Genomic DNA, 12,508 nt, shown 5'->3' with positions numbered 1-12,508 from the left:
GGGACTGCACCCCTGAGCACTTCTGCCCTCCAGCCTTAGCTCGAGTTTAAGCAATGGGAGACATCAGCAGGAGACTAGAAGGTGGCAGGAGAGAGAAAGGTCAGGCATTTCTTCCTCACCCCCTTTCTGATTTGAGGCCTCTGCCATGGTTCCAGCAGTCACCGGCCTCCACTGACACTCTTTCTCCTCCTTGTCCCTTCAGGCCTAGGTGTGGCAACAACTCCGCACCTAGTCGCTAGTCTCTGGGTGCCTTGATATCTGCTAGGGTCTGAATGTTTGTGACCCCTCAAAATTCCCGTGTTGAAGTCCCATCCATCAAGGTTCTGGTATTAGGAGGTGGGGCCTTGGGGAGGTGATTAGGTCTTGAGGGAGAAGCCCTCATGATAGGGATTAGTGATTCTATAAAAGAGACTCCAGAGAACCAGCCAGTCTCTCCCACCATTTGAGGATACAGTGAGAAGGCAGTGTCTGAAGCCCTCTCCAGACTCCAAATCTGCTGGCACCTTGACCTTGGACTTCTCAGCCTTAAGAACTGTGAGAAATACATTTCTATTACCTATAAGCTACCCACTTAATTGTATTTTGTTATAGTAGCCAGAATGAACAATATTCTTCCCATAACCCCATGCCTGCATTAAAGTCCCTCATTGGAGCCATCTGGAGTGAATTCTGCTGGGCTTTTGGTGACTTTTCATTTTCTTAATAGTGTCTTTCCAAGAGCAGAAGTTTTAAATTTTGATGAAGCCCAATTTATCTATTTGTTCTTTTATGGATGGTGCTTTTGGTGATGTACATAACGAATATTTGCCCAACTTTGCCTAAAGTTGCAAACGTTTACCCCAATAGTTCTGTCCCTTGTTCTATCAATTATTGAGGGAGAAGTATTGAAATCTCCAACGATGATTGTGAATTTCTCTATTTCTCTTGTTTTCCATCAATATTTGCGTCATGCATTTTAAGCTGCCTTATTAGATGCTTAATCATTTAGGATTGCTATCTCCACTTTATGAATGGACTTCCTTAGCATTATGAAATTACCTTCTTTATCCCTGCTAATATTCTTTGCTCTGAAATCTAATTTGATATAAATGTAGCCACTCCAGCTTTTGATTATGTTAGCATAGCATATCTTTTTCCATCATTTTACTTTCAACTTATTTGTGTCTTTATATTTGAAGCACATTTCTTATAGACAACATAGAGTTGTACTTTGCTTTTTAATCCAATCTGACAATCTCTGCCTTTTAATTGGGGAGTTTAGACTACTTACATTTATTGGGATCATAGATATGGTTAGCTTTAAATCTATCATCTTGCTATTTGTCTCCTGTGTTTTTGTGCACTTTTTCCCTATTTCCTGTTGTCTTTGGGATTAATTGGATATCTTTATATTATTTTATTTCCTTTGTTAGCTTATTATCTCTAATTCTGTATTTTGTTATTTTAGTGGTTTTTTTTAACTTATCACAGTCTACCTTCAAGTAATATTATACCACTTCACATGCAGTATGCCTCACAAAAGTATACTTCAATTTTTCCTCCTCAACCTTTATGCCGTTATTGTCATACATTTGACTTTTGCATGTATTTTAAACACCATACTTCTTTGTTGTCATTTTTGTGTAGGCAGCATTATCTTTTTTAACATTTTAAATGTTTTTTAAATCCTATATATTTGCCTACGTAGTTGCTAAATTTCTTATGAGGAGCTGTATTTCCATCTGTTATTTTCCTTTTGTCTGAAAGACTTGCTTTAACGTTTCTTATAGTACAGTTCTGTTGGTGATGAATTCTTTCAGCTTTTTATGTCTAAAAATGTTTTTATTCTACCTTGATTTTGAGAGATATTTTCACTGGTATATATACAGTGTGTTTCTTCTTTTTTCTTTTCATCTAAAGATGTTGCCCCACTGTCTTCTCACTTGCATTGCTTCTAGTGAAAAAATCTGTCATCATTATCTTTGTTCTTCTGTTACAATGCTTTTTTTTTTTTCTGGCTGCTTCTAAGATTTTCTCCTTCCCACTTGTTTTCCACAATTTGATTTTGATGTGCCTTGGTGTTGCTTTCTTCATGTTTCTTGTGCTTGGGGTTCTTTGAGCTTCTTAGGCCTGTGTGTTTATAGTTCTTATCAAATTTGGAAAATTTTCAGCTATTATTTCTCAAATGTTTGTTTCTGCACTGCCTCTCCTTTCTCTTCTCCTCTGAGGACTCCAGTTGCATATGTGGGGCAGCCACTTAAAGCTGCCCCACAGCTCACTGATACTCTTTTCAGTTTCTTATTCTCTCTTCTCTCTGTATTTCATTTTGGGTAGTTTCTATTGCTATCTTCAAGTTCACTAATCTTTCCTTCTGCAGTGTCTAATCTGCTATTGAGCCCATCCAGTGTCTTTTTCATTTCAGACATCATAGTTTTCATCTCTAGAAGGTTGATTTGTGGTTTTGTTATATCTTCTATGTCTTAACTTTTTGAACATATGGAATATAGTTATAATAACTGTTACAATGCCCTGGTCTGCTAATTCTAACATCTGATTCAGTTCTGAGTCAGTTTTTATTTATTCATTTATCTTTTCACTTTGATTGTAATTTCCTGATTCTTTGCATACCTGGTAAGTTTTTATTGGATACCAGACACTGTGAATTTTACCTTGTTGGGTACTAGATATTTTTGTAATCTTATCGATATTCTTGAGCTACATCTGGGACATAGTTAAGATACTTGGAGACAGTTTGATCCTATTGGGCTTGTTTTTAATACTTGTTAGATAGGGATAGAGCAGTGCTAAGTCTAGTGTTAATTGTTCCCCACTGCTGAGGCAAGACCCTTCTGAATACTCAACTCAACGTCCATGAATCTTGAGGTGTCCCAGTCTGGCTAATGGCAACAGGCACTATTTCCAGCCCTGTCTGACTGCCAGGCCTTGCTCCCACTAATTATTTCCAGTGGTTCCTTCCCTGGACTTGGGTAAGTTTCTCACACACAGGCCCTGATTAGCACTTAGCTGAATACTCAAGAGTGACCCTCTGCAGGTCTCCAGAGTTCTCTCTGTAGCTCTCTGCAGCTCTTTCCCCTCTGATGCTCTGTCCTGGACTCTTAGCTCCATCTCCTCAACTCAGAGTCCACCGAGCTCCACCTGGGTACCCCCCAATTTGAACCATGGCCTTGAAACCCTCTCAAGGCAGTGTTTGGGGCAATCACTGACTTACCTATTTTGTTTTTCATCTCTAGTTATCATTGACCATTGTTGTCTGATGTCCAGCATCATGCAAACAAACTGTTGTTTTGTATATTTTGCTCATTTTTTTCATTTTTTGCAGGTGAGAGGGCAAATCTGGTCTCTGTTGCTCCTTCTTGGCTGGAAACAGAAGTTTCCCAAGCAGTTTAAATCAGGGAAACAATGAAACAGTTTGACCGTTAGAACAATTCCTCTTTCTAGAAGTTCTTCCTAATCTCCCTGGGGTCTTAGACATCCAGCCCCCTTGGCCTGAGTGAGCCCAATCTCCTAGCCTCCTGCAGCCCAGGAAGGAGGTTTGAGTATGAAGCCAGCCTTTCAAGACAAGTCCTAAGAGGAGAGGCTGTGCATCTCCTGGGAAATGACACAGCCTGCCCTACTGTCACCTTGCATTTCTGTCTGCAGGTCCCTAGCACTCTGAGGCAGGAGTGCTTGGGTGAGTGAAGCAGCATGTCATTATTGGCAAAAGCGGGGGAGTTGATGCTGGGAGAATGCTCATGGGCTGTAGGAAGAGACTGGCCTTTACATTGGAATAGCACATCACGTGCCAGTCTTATCCACATCTTGACCCCTGTGGGGTCGGCAGGCAGAGGCTTTCATCCGCCTCTTAGAAGTTTAAGTGTAAGAGGTCTCCAGGCTGCCAAATGGCAGAGTTTGCATCCCTGAGCACTTGTGCAGAATTTAGGGCCCTGGGCATCCATTTGGGTAGGTCCAGGGGGCCCTCTGCCTGGAGGCTCATCCCTGAGAGGCTCAGCAGGAAGGCCTGGGAGTGACACTTGCAGCCGCCACTGCAGCCTCCCTTGCCAGCAGGAATCTCTTTGAGCTAAGGCCAGGGAGTGCTTTATGAAATACCCACCAGGGGATCATTTGCTGACTCCAGCCCAGCCTGGTCAGTGCAAAGCTGGCAGGGATTGATGAGAATGACTGAGAGGGCACAATCCTGGTCAGGCAGGCACAGGGCTGTATGGAAGGAGGCCTGAGGATGCTGCGTCCTTGTCGCGTGCAAAATGCTACCTGGGAGGTGCTAGTGGAATTTTCCACTAAGGCCAAATTGTGGCAGATCATTCTAGGCAGCTGCTTCTGATTCTTGTCTCCCCCTGCCATCTGGAGGGCTCAGAACACTGGAGAGGGAGAGGGGAACAGGATGGGCTTTAGAGTCTCTGGCACGTAAGCAGGATGGAGAAATTTCACCGCTGTAGGCACCTAAGAGCTGGAAAGTCATGTTGCCTGGTGTCCTCAGTCTGTCACTGGAGGAGGGAAGGGAAATGCAGGAGGCTTTTAGAGCTGTTTTCTGATTACTTGGGGTGCAACATTCCTAACCACTGGAACTCTCAACCAGAGACTCCAAACTCGGGGCTTCAGGCAAATCCCGTGACTATGTTGAATGTTATGGGTTTTAAACTGGAATTAGTTGCCAACATCCCCAAATTGAGAGATGCCATGGAAGTACCTGGATTTCCAACTTCTCTTGAAAATTGGAAGCTCAGGCAACCTTGAGCTGAGTAGTGACACTTTCCATATCCTCACAGTACCTCCTGCTCCGTATTGTCTCCCACAGAGAGGCCAGTGATACCATTCCAATTCCCAGGGACATTTATCTTGGGGTCCTGCGAGTGTTGGAAGGCTCTTTCTTCTATCACGTAGGAACAACCAATCCCATACGCTGTTGTGTCTCCCTGACACACCCACCCCAACCCTCTGATCCTTTGAGCAAAAGCCCTGGTTCCACATAACAGGACTTCCCCACCAAACCTGCCCCTCAAGAAAGTTCTCTGAAGCTCATAGTTAGGAATAGAGGAGATTTGTATTTTGGCAGAGGACACGCATGCTAATGGTGGAGTTCTGGCTGCCAGGAGGCTCACAGGGGAGCTCCTTTAGGGGAGTAAAGGTCCTTCCTGGTGACTTGTCATGGGGTCAAGGTTCAGAAGGCATTCATGCACTCTTCTGTGGAGAAGACAGGTCACCCTACTGGAGGCAGGGGACTGACTCAAATGACTTGTACTGGGCTCAGCCCTCAAAGCCTATGACTGGAGGCTCCCAAAGATGTGGTTTATATTTTCTGTATGTCACAGTGACCCCAAAATTGTGTTCTCAAGGCCACAGAGAAGATCCTGGGGCTATTTTTGGAATCAGGGAGATTGTTCAGTTGGCTGGAGTCAGGGACTGGCTTGGGGCATCTGTGAGAGGCCATGGAAGCTGTGTTTTCCTAGTGGAGAAGTTGTTTGGGCCACCCCTGGGGATGTCTCCAAGGCTGAATTGGACACGGCCCCCAGTGGGGTCACCTTGGGATATGGTGCTATGGCAGATATTGGAACCATGGAAACCAGGGTCTCACCATGCAGCTGCCACCAACTGACAGTGAGATTGCCGTAAACAAGTCACGTAGCCTCAGATGCCTTGTGCATCACTTAGGAGCACTTTGCCTGTAAATAACAGAACATGTGATTGAAAGTAATAAAGTAATAAGCACCTGGTAGTGGGAGGTTCCTGGGTTGATTCAGAAAGGAACTCAGTCGCCATCTCATTGTGTCAGCCTCATGGTTGCAAAATGGCTGCCATGGGTTCAAGCCTCACCTCCTCACAGGGAAGCATCCAAAGTTAGGCAGAAAGGCGGCAAGGAAGAAGGGTTCTCCTTGTGCGTCTCTCTCTCTCTCGATCGGGTTGGGGGGTGGGGCATTCTTACCTGCGATCCTTTGAGCGGAAGTCTTAATGGCTAAAATGGGTCAGATGGCCACCCTTAGCTGGGAAGGAATCTAGGAAAGTGAGTATCAGGCATTTCTTGTCTCTGTTATGTCTTGGCAGCATGGAGAATGGGGAGGAGAATAACTGTTGGGGGGACAGCCAATACAGGCTGCCCTGCCTCAACTATAGAATGGAAACTGGACTGAGGATCTTGTGCCCAAGGGTGCAGGCTTACCTAAGCTTTGTTGCTCAGAGCTATTATTTCAGAAAGTGCTGGAATATTAAAAGTTAAGTTAGTCTACCTCCCCTGGCAGGTTTTCAGTTTTTCTTGCATACTGTTCTCCCTTGTGAAGGGCCTAGTGCTTCAATATCATGGCCTTCCTTCATTAAAATTTCTATCCCCATGTATTACCATCAGAGAAGAAGGCATTTGATGTGAAGAAATTCATACTAAAGTGTTAGTGACTAATAGATGCCCTTCTTGGTCCCTGTTGATTAATAAATGAAGACTTGTTAACTTAAAAAAAATGAAACATTATTAACAGTTCTCCAGTAGGGTGAGACTTCTAAGAGAAACAGATTGTTTCTGGGAAGGAGCGGCAAATCCAGGATGGAGGGCATCCTGTCTGCTGTTATTGCATCAGTGGATGGCAACCCTGGTGTGGAAACCTTTTGGAAGTGGAGGCAGGGTGGGAGAAATAGCATTCATGGAAGCACTGATATGTGTTAACTCATTTAACCCCCACAGCGATTCTATAAGACAGCCATTAGAATTCTCATTTTCTTGATGAAGGGAGAGAAACTCAGAGAGGTCAAGTCATTCATCCAAGGTCACACAGCTGGGAGGTGGAAGAGCAAGGATTCCACTCCCAGGCCCATATGGCTCAGGGCCCCTGTTCCCAGCCAGCCCCTGCATCTCCTTACTTTTTATCAGCTTCATGTTGAGGGAGCCCTGGCTCAGCAAGGCTGTCTGAGGGCCTGGTCAGAAGTCACACAGAGATGTGCCCCCCTCCATTTGAGTGTCCTCAGATGCCCTTATGGCAGGGCTGTGCCCTCCAGCCAGTCAGGGTGAGAGGAGGAGAGCAGGACAGCCACCAGGGGAACAGGGATAAGCAGCAGTTCTACTGGGCCTCACTATTCCTGGGCTGTCACCACAAAGAGGCCCAGTAACATTGCGGGGACACAGCCAGGACTTGCTCAGTGGCCGACCCTGTGCAGGGCTGTGTCCCCAGAGCCACCTGCAGAGGACCTGGCAGAGCTGGCTCATCCTCTTTAGATGCTAAGAGAAAGACCCAGGGTAGGGGAAAGGACCCACCCATGCCCAGCGTCCCTTTGTGGCAAGGCCAGAGCTCAATGCTAAGCCCTGCCAACTCCTCATCCAATGTTTACTCCAGCTTGCCACAGTCATTAACTTTGTCTCAGAGCGTTTCACCAGAAATTTGTGACGCACCTACTGTGTGCCAGGATCCCTGTGTAAGATCCCTGACTTCACTGAGCCTTAGAACAAAGACATACAGTGTAGGGACATTCCTGAAAACAGTAACTGTAACACGTAAAGGCCCCATAGAGGATACTGGCCTGCCCCGGGGTGGCAAACTCAAATGTCTCCAGGGCCATGCTGATGTCATGCTGCGTGAAAACGGGGAGACGAGCAGCTGGGAGTGGTGGAGACTGCGGCCTCTCTATGGGAGTAGTCACACCCAGCACCAGAGTTGTTAATCTTGTGGGGAGTGTGAGATCCAGGAACCTGGTATTCCCATTTTTTAAGAAAGTACAGAAATCTACACTTTTATATGTCATTTTCCTAGCATTTAAAACTCTCTCCAAGCCCACCACAAAAAACCATCTGCAGGCTGGATTCAGCCCATGGCTCCTGCCCCACTGCTCCTCAGGCACAGAGAAGGGAAAATTTTTTCTAAAGTCACACAGAGATAGCAGTCAAGCCAAGCCTAGAATCTGAGGGTCCCAGTCCAGGCTGAGGACCTCGGGACCTGCTTCACATTAAGTTCAAAGCCCATTCTCTCTTCTGGATGTGCAACAATAGTTCATCTTTGGTAGCAACTCACTTTGGGTAAAGATAGCCCTCCTGAAACCTCTTTTATAAGAAATAAAACTGGGAAATTAGCAGCAAGCTATGTTAAATCTTCTGGCACTTTCCAAATATTGCTCTGATTTTAATCCTGATGCTGTATTTGATATGGAAGCATTTCTGATCTTTCTTTCTTAGCATGTAGGGGACGCTGGCCTCCTTTCTAAGGGAGGAGGAGCCCATTGTATGGAACCCAAGTCTGTCTTCCAGGCTGCCAGGACTTGTGCAGGGCCAGCCTGGGATTGGGAGTGAGGGCCATTTTATATGGTCTGTCCCACCACGTCCACAGTAGCCCCCTTGCAAAGATCTCCCTTCCCAAAGCCTGGACCTCAAGTAGCTTGAATGCCACTGATTAGAGGGGTGGCAGCTTGGTTAATAGCACAGGCTGAATGAGCTCAATTGGAGGCCTTGCTCTGCCACTTGCCAACTGTGTGACCTTGAGCAAGTCATGTCACCTCTTTGAGCCTCAGGATTCCTCATCTGTAAAATGGGCTAATAATGTTTATCCTAAAGGAAAGATGGACCTATCACTTGGCTATTAATAGTAATGTTAATTGCAACAAACCAACATGTAGTTCAGCCACATTCGGATATAAAAAGTGTTGAGCAACAACAAATTCTGCAAATGTTTTTTCTTCTGACTTATGCCTAGGTATTTAAGTAGCATTTTACTAAGTGCCAGATCCTGTACGAAACACTTTACAAATACTGACTCGTTTAACCCTTGTTACCACCCTCCCAGGTAGATGACACTTTACAGATTTACAGATAAAGAAATTGAAACACATAGAGTAAGTAACTTGCTCCAGGACACGCAGCTGGGCTGCAAACCAAGTTGTGTGGCTCGGGGTCTGTGCCCATAACTACTCCCTTCTATTCTGAAACACATTTTCCAATTTGGAATTGATCCACCAAAAGAAGAAATCATTCTTTCTCTACCCGAGGAAGTAGTTGAAAGACTGTGCCATCGAGAAACCAAAGACATGGGTTCAAACACAGCCCTGCCTCCCACTGGCTGTGTGCTCACCGCCCCCCACCCCCCGCCACAAACTTAGCCTTGCTTTCCTCATTGCCAAATTGGGCTAATAGCACTACCTACCTCTCAATTTGGAGAAACAAGGAGTCAACCACTGGGTGTGAAAGTGCTTTATAAAGTTTTAAGTGCAGTATAAATGCAGAGTATTAATAACAATAACTTCACCTGAGCCATTTTACAGATGAGGAAACTGGGGCTCTGGAAAATTAAATATGCAGGATCATAAAGCTGTGTTACCCAATAGCAAAGACATGGAATCAACCTAAATGCCCATCAATGGTAGACTGGATAAAGAAAATGTGGTACATATACACCATGGAATACTATGAAGCCATAAAAAAGAACAAGATCATGTCCTTTGCAGGGACATGGATGGAGCTGGAAGCCATTATACTCAGCAAACTAATGCAGGAATAGAAAATCAAATACCGCATGTGCATGTTCTCACTTATAAATGGGAGCTAAATGATGAGAACACATGGACCTGTAGAGGGAGCAACAGACACTGGGACCTCTTGGTGGGTGGAAGGTGGGAAGAGGGAGAGGATCAGGAAAAGCAACTAATGGGTACTGGGCTTAATACTTAAGTGATGAAATAATCTGTACAACAAACCCCCATGGCACAAGTCTACCTATGTAACAAACATGCACATGTACTCCTGAACTTAAAAGTTAAAAATAAAAAATTTTAAAATGAAATTGTGTTACCACTCAAAGGTGGCCGTGTTTAACTGTTGCCTGCTGCTGTCTGTGAGGATTGGGGAGACTCAGCCAAATCAGCAGGCGAAGAGCAACGCCCCACACTCCCAGCCTTGGACGGACAGTGAGAGGTCAGTCTGTCCCCGAGGATAAGGGGTTTGTCCTGATGGCTTCTCCACTGGCTTTGCCCAGTCTTTGTCACAGATTTGGGTGTGTTTACAATCAGACACTAAGAGGCTCAGCCCTTCCACACGCACAGCATCGATACCCATGTGGGTTGTAAGAGGATTTCTGCTTTTGCGTTGCTTGGCAATATTTTGTTTAAATGAATTTATGCCAGAGATTAATATAGTTTGTGAGCTGAACTGCTTACTTGGCAGGAAGTGGGAAATAAAGAGGGCTTGTGGAGATTTGGTGTGAAAACAGCTTTTAGAATGAGCGCATGCAGGTGAAGCTTGGGCAGTGGAGCTGGACTCTGGAGGAAGGATCCCTGGGTTTCATCCCTACTGGGCCACTTCCCAGCTGTGGGACCCTCCACCTGCAACCAAACCTCTATGCCTCTGCCTCTGAAAAACAACAGCCTCTACCCACAGGGCAGGTGAGGATCGGCTGAGATGACGCCTGTGGTCTCCCAAGCACCGGAGAGGCATGTGGCACACGGAAGGCCCTCGGCGGGAAATGTGCCCTATCAACAAATGAATGATCAACACATCCTCCTTCTTTGTGGAGTCCATATGTGCGAGTTTGCCTCCTCCTTAAAATGTATTTACCCAGATAATGTATGTACCCAGATAATGTATATACCCAGATCAATACTCATAGTGCTTTTGCGGTGATTTGTAGACGTGTGCAGAGGTGGAAAATGGCAGTTGCCCGCAGCGCGTTCCCAGCGGAGGTCGAGCCAGGTGACGCTCTGCCTTCCTGCTTCAAGCTCGTCCCATAAGCAGGGGTGCCTTCTGCAGTCTGTGCAGTACCGCATATTTCCCCATCTGTGTGCTTTCTGTTGGTGGTTTTGCTGTTTGAAATGGCCCCGAAGCGTGGTGCTGCCGTGCTGTTTTGTGTTCCTCAGCCCAGAAGGCCCGGCTGTGCCCTACGGAGAAAACGGTGTGTTAGGCAGCTTCATCCAGGCGTGAGTTATGGTGCCATTGGCCGGGAGCCCAACGTTAATGAGCCAACGATAGATATTAAATAAGGTATCTTTAAACAAACAAACAAACAATACTTAAAACAAGGTTATATACTGATCAGTTGGTGAAAATGTTGTGACCAGAAGTTCCCAGGAACCTGACCCTGTATTTCCTAGGAGCAAAGGTTCAGTACTTGACAATTCAGCGCCCACGGTGACTTTATAGAGCAGAACTACCAGAAATAACGAGCATCAACTGTATAACCACAGTCCCTACCGTGGTGACTGCCTTTCTGCTTCCAAAGGGATGCAGGAAAGAGGTTGGTTTTGGGTTCTCCCACCGTGGCAGTCGCTATGAGGAGCGACTATGATAAAGGCTGTGAAAGGAGATTGTGAACAGTGAAGTCCATGGGTCGGAATTGAGAATGCCATCACTTTCACTATTGCATGGACACCCTACTACATGTCCTGCGTTGAGGCCTGCCTCCGGTTGTAGGGCTGTGGTTGAGCTTTAGGGCATTAGGAGAGAGCTGCGAAAGGAGGCAGAGGATGTCCTAGAGGACTCCACAGGCATCTCTTCCCCGCAGGTTAATCATTCGCCAGAGCTTGGAGGAGGGCTGCTCCTGGCTGCTGTTCACTCTGTGTCCACCACCCAGTCTGGCCACCATTGCCTCTTGCCTGGATGGTGGCATGGCCACCTCACTGCTCTCAGCCTCCCTCTGGGAGTCCTGCATCCACTCTCTACCCACAGCGGCCAGACTTCTCACCCTTCCACTGTACATCTGTTAATGACTCCCCATTTTTCTCAGGAGAAAGTCCAAAGCCCTGGCCATGGGCCCTGAGGCCCTGAGGCCCTGGGTTGTCGGGCCTCTGCCATGTCTCTAGCTTCCTGTGAGGCCATGCAGGTCCCCGCCTCCTGCTCCAGCCACACTGGCCTCCCTGCTGGTCCTGGAATGTGCCACGCCCATCCCGCAATAGGCCTTTGCATTGCCCAGCCTCTCCCCTGCGCCCAACACCTGTACCTGCTCCCCACCTGCATAGCTTCAGGTCTCAGCTTGAGTCGCCTCCCTGATGACCCTGGCCCAGGATCATCACACAAAGTGGGCCCCATGATGTAGCCCCTCCTCCACCCCACCTTTTTTACAGAACCTATCTCAGGTGACATTTCCTACTTATATAAGTGACCATTTGATAAATGGCCATCAGACTGTGAAGGCCACGAGGTCAGACACTGGGTCTACCTTAGCTCACCACCACATTCCCAGAGCAGGGGAGAGGGCCTGGCACATGGTAGGTGCTCAATAAACATTTAGTAAGTGGAGAAATTCGTAATGAAGAAGATCCAGGCTCTTCCCTTGCGGTTCACCGACTGGAAGGACAGTAAGCTAGCATCTATTACACCCGACCTTGCACAAGGATCCAGTGAGGGGGAGAGGTCATTTTTCTCACATTTTGGAGGATGATGAGGCTCAGAGAGGCTGGGAGAACTGGCCCAGGGTCACACAGCTAAGAAGTGGCAGGAGCAGGATCTGAACCCAGGACTGGCTAACCCAGGAGCCTCTCCCTCCTGCCCCTGCCCTGTCCTCCCATCTTTGTTTGTCCAGGCCTCCATATTACAGTTTTATATATGAAGGGAGGCATC

At 46.6% G+C, this 12,508-nt stretch overlaps 1 protein-coding gene across 13 annotated transcripts in view; it reads left to right on the top strand.

Moving 5' to 3' along the window:
* ATP2B2 (ATPase plasma membrane Ca2+ transporting 2) overlaps positions 1 to 12,508 on the top strand; it is a 383,942-nt gene that overhangs the window by 68,072 nt on the left and 303,362 nt on the right. The window contains exon 1 of one of the 13 annotated variants that reach the window (XM_054680367.1): positions 9,143 to 10,933. The exons of the other annotated variants lie outside the window; for them this stretch is intronic. The gene's annotated coding sequence lies outside the window, so the exon portion shown is untranslated. Of the gene's footprint in view, positions 1 to 9,142; positions 10,934 to 12,508 lie in introns of those variants that run through there. 13 annotated transcript variants of the gene reach the window in all.

The sequence above is a fragment of the Pan troglodytes genome, chromosome 2 (genome assembly GCF_028858775.2).
Source record: "Pan troglodytes isolate AG18354 chromosome 2, NHGRI_mPanTro3-v2.0_pri, whole genome shotgun sequence".
NCBI classification, from domain to species: Eukaryota; Metazoa; Chordata; class Mammalia; order Primates; family Hominidae; genus Pan; species Pan troglodytes.
The sequence above is the reverse complement of the archived record's forward strand: the minus strand, read 5'-3'. Positions and strand labels throughout refer to the sequence as shown.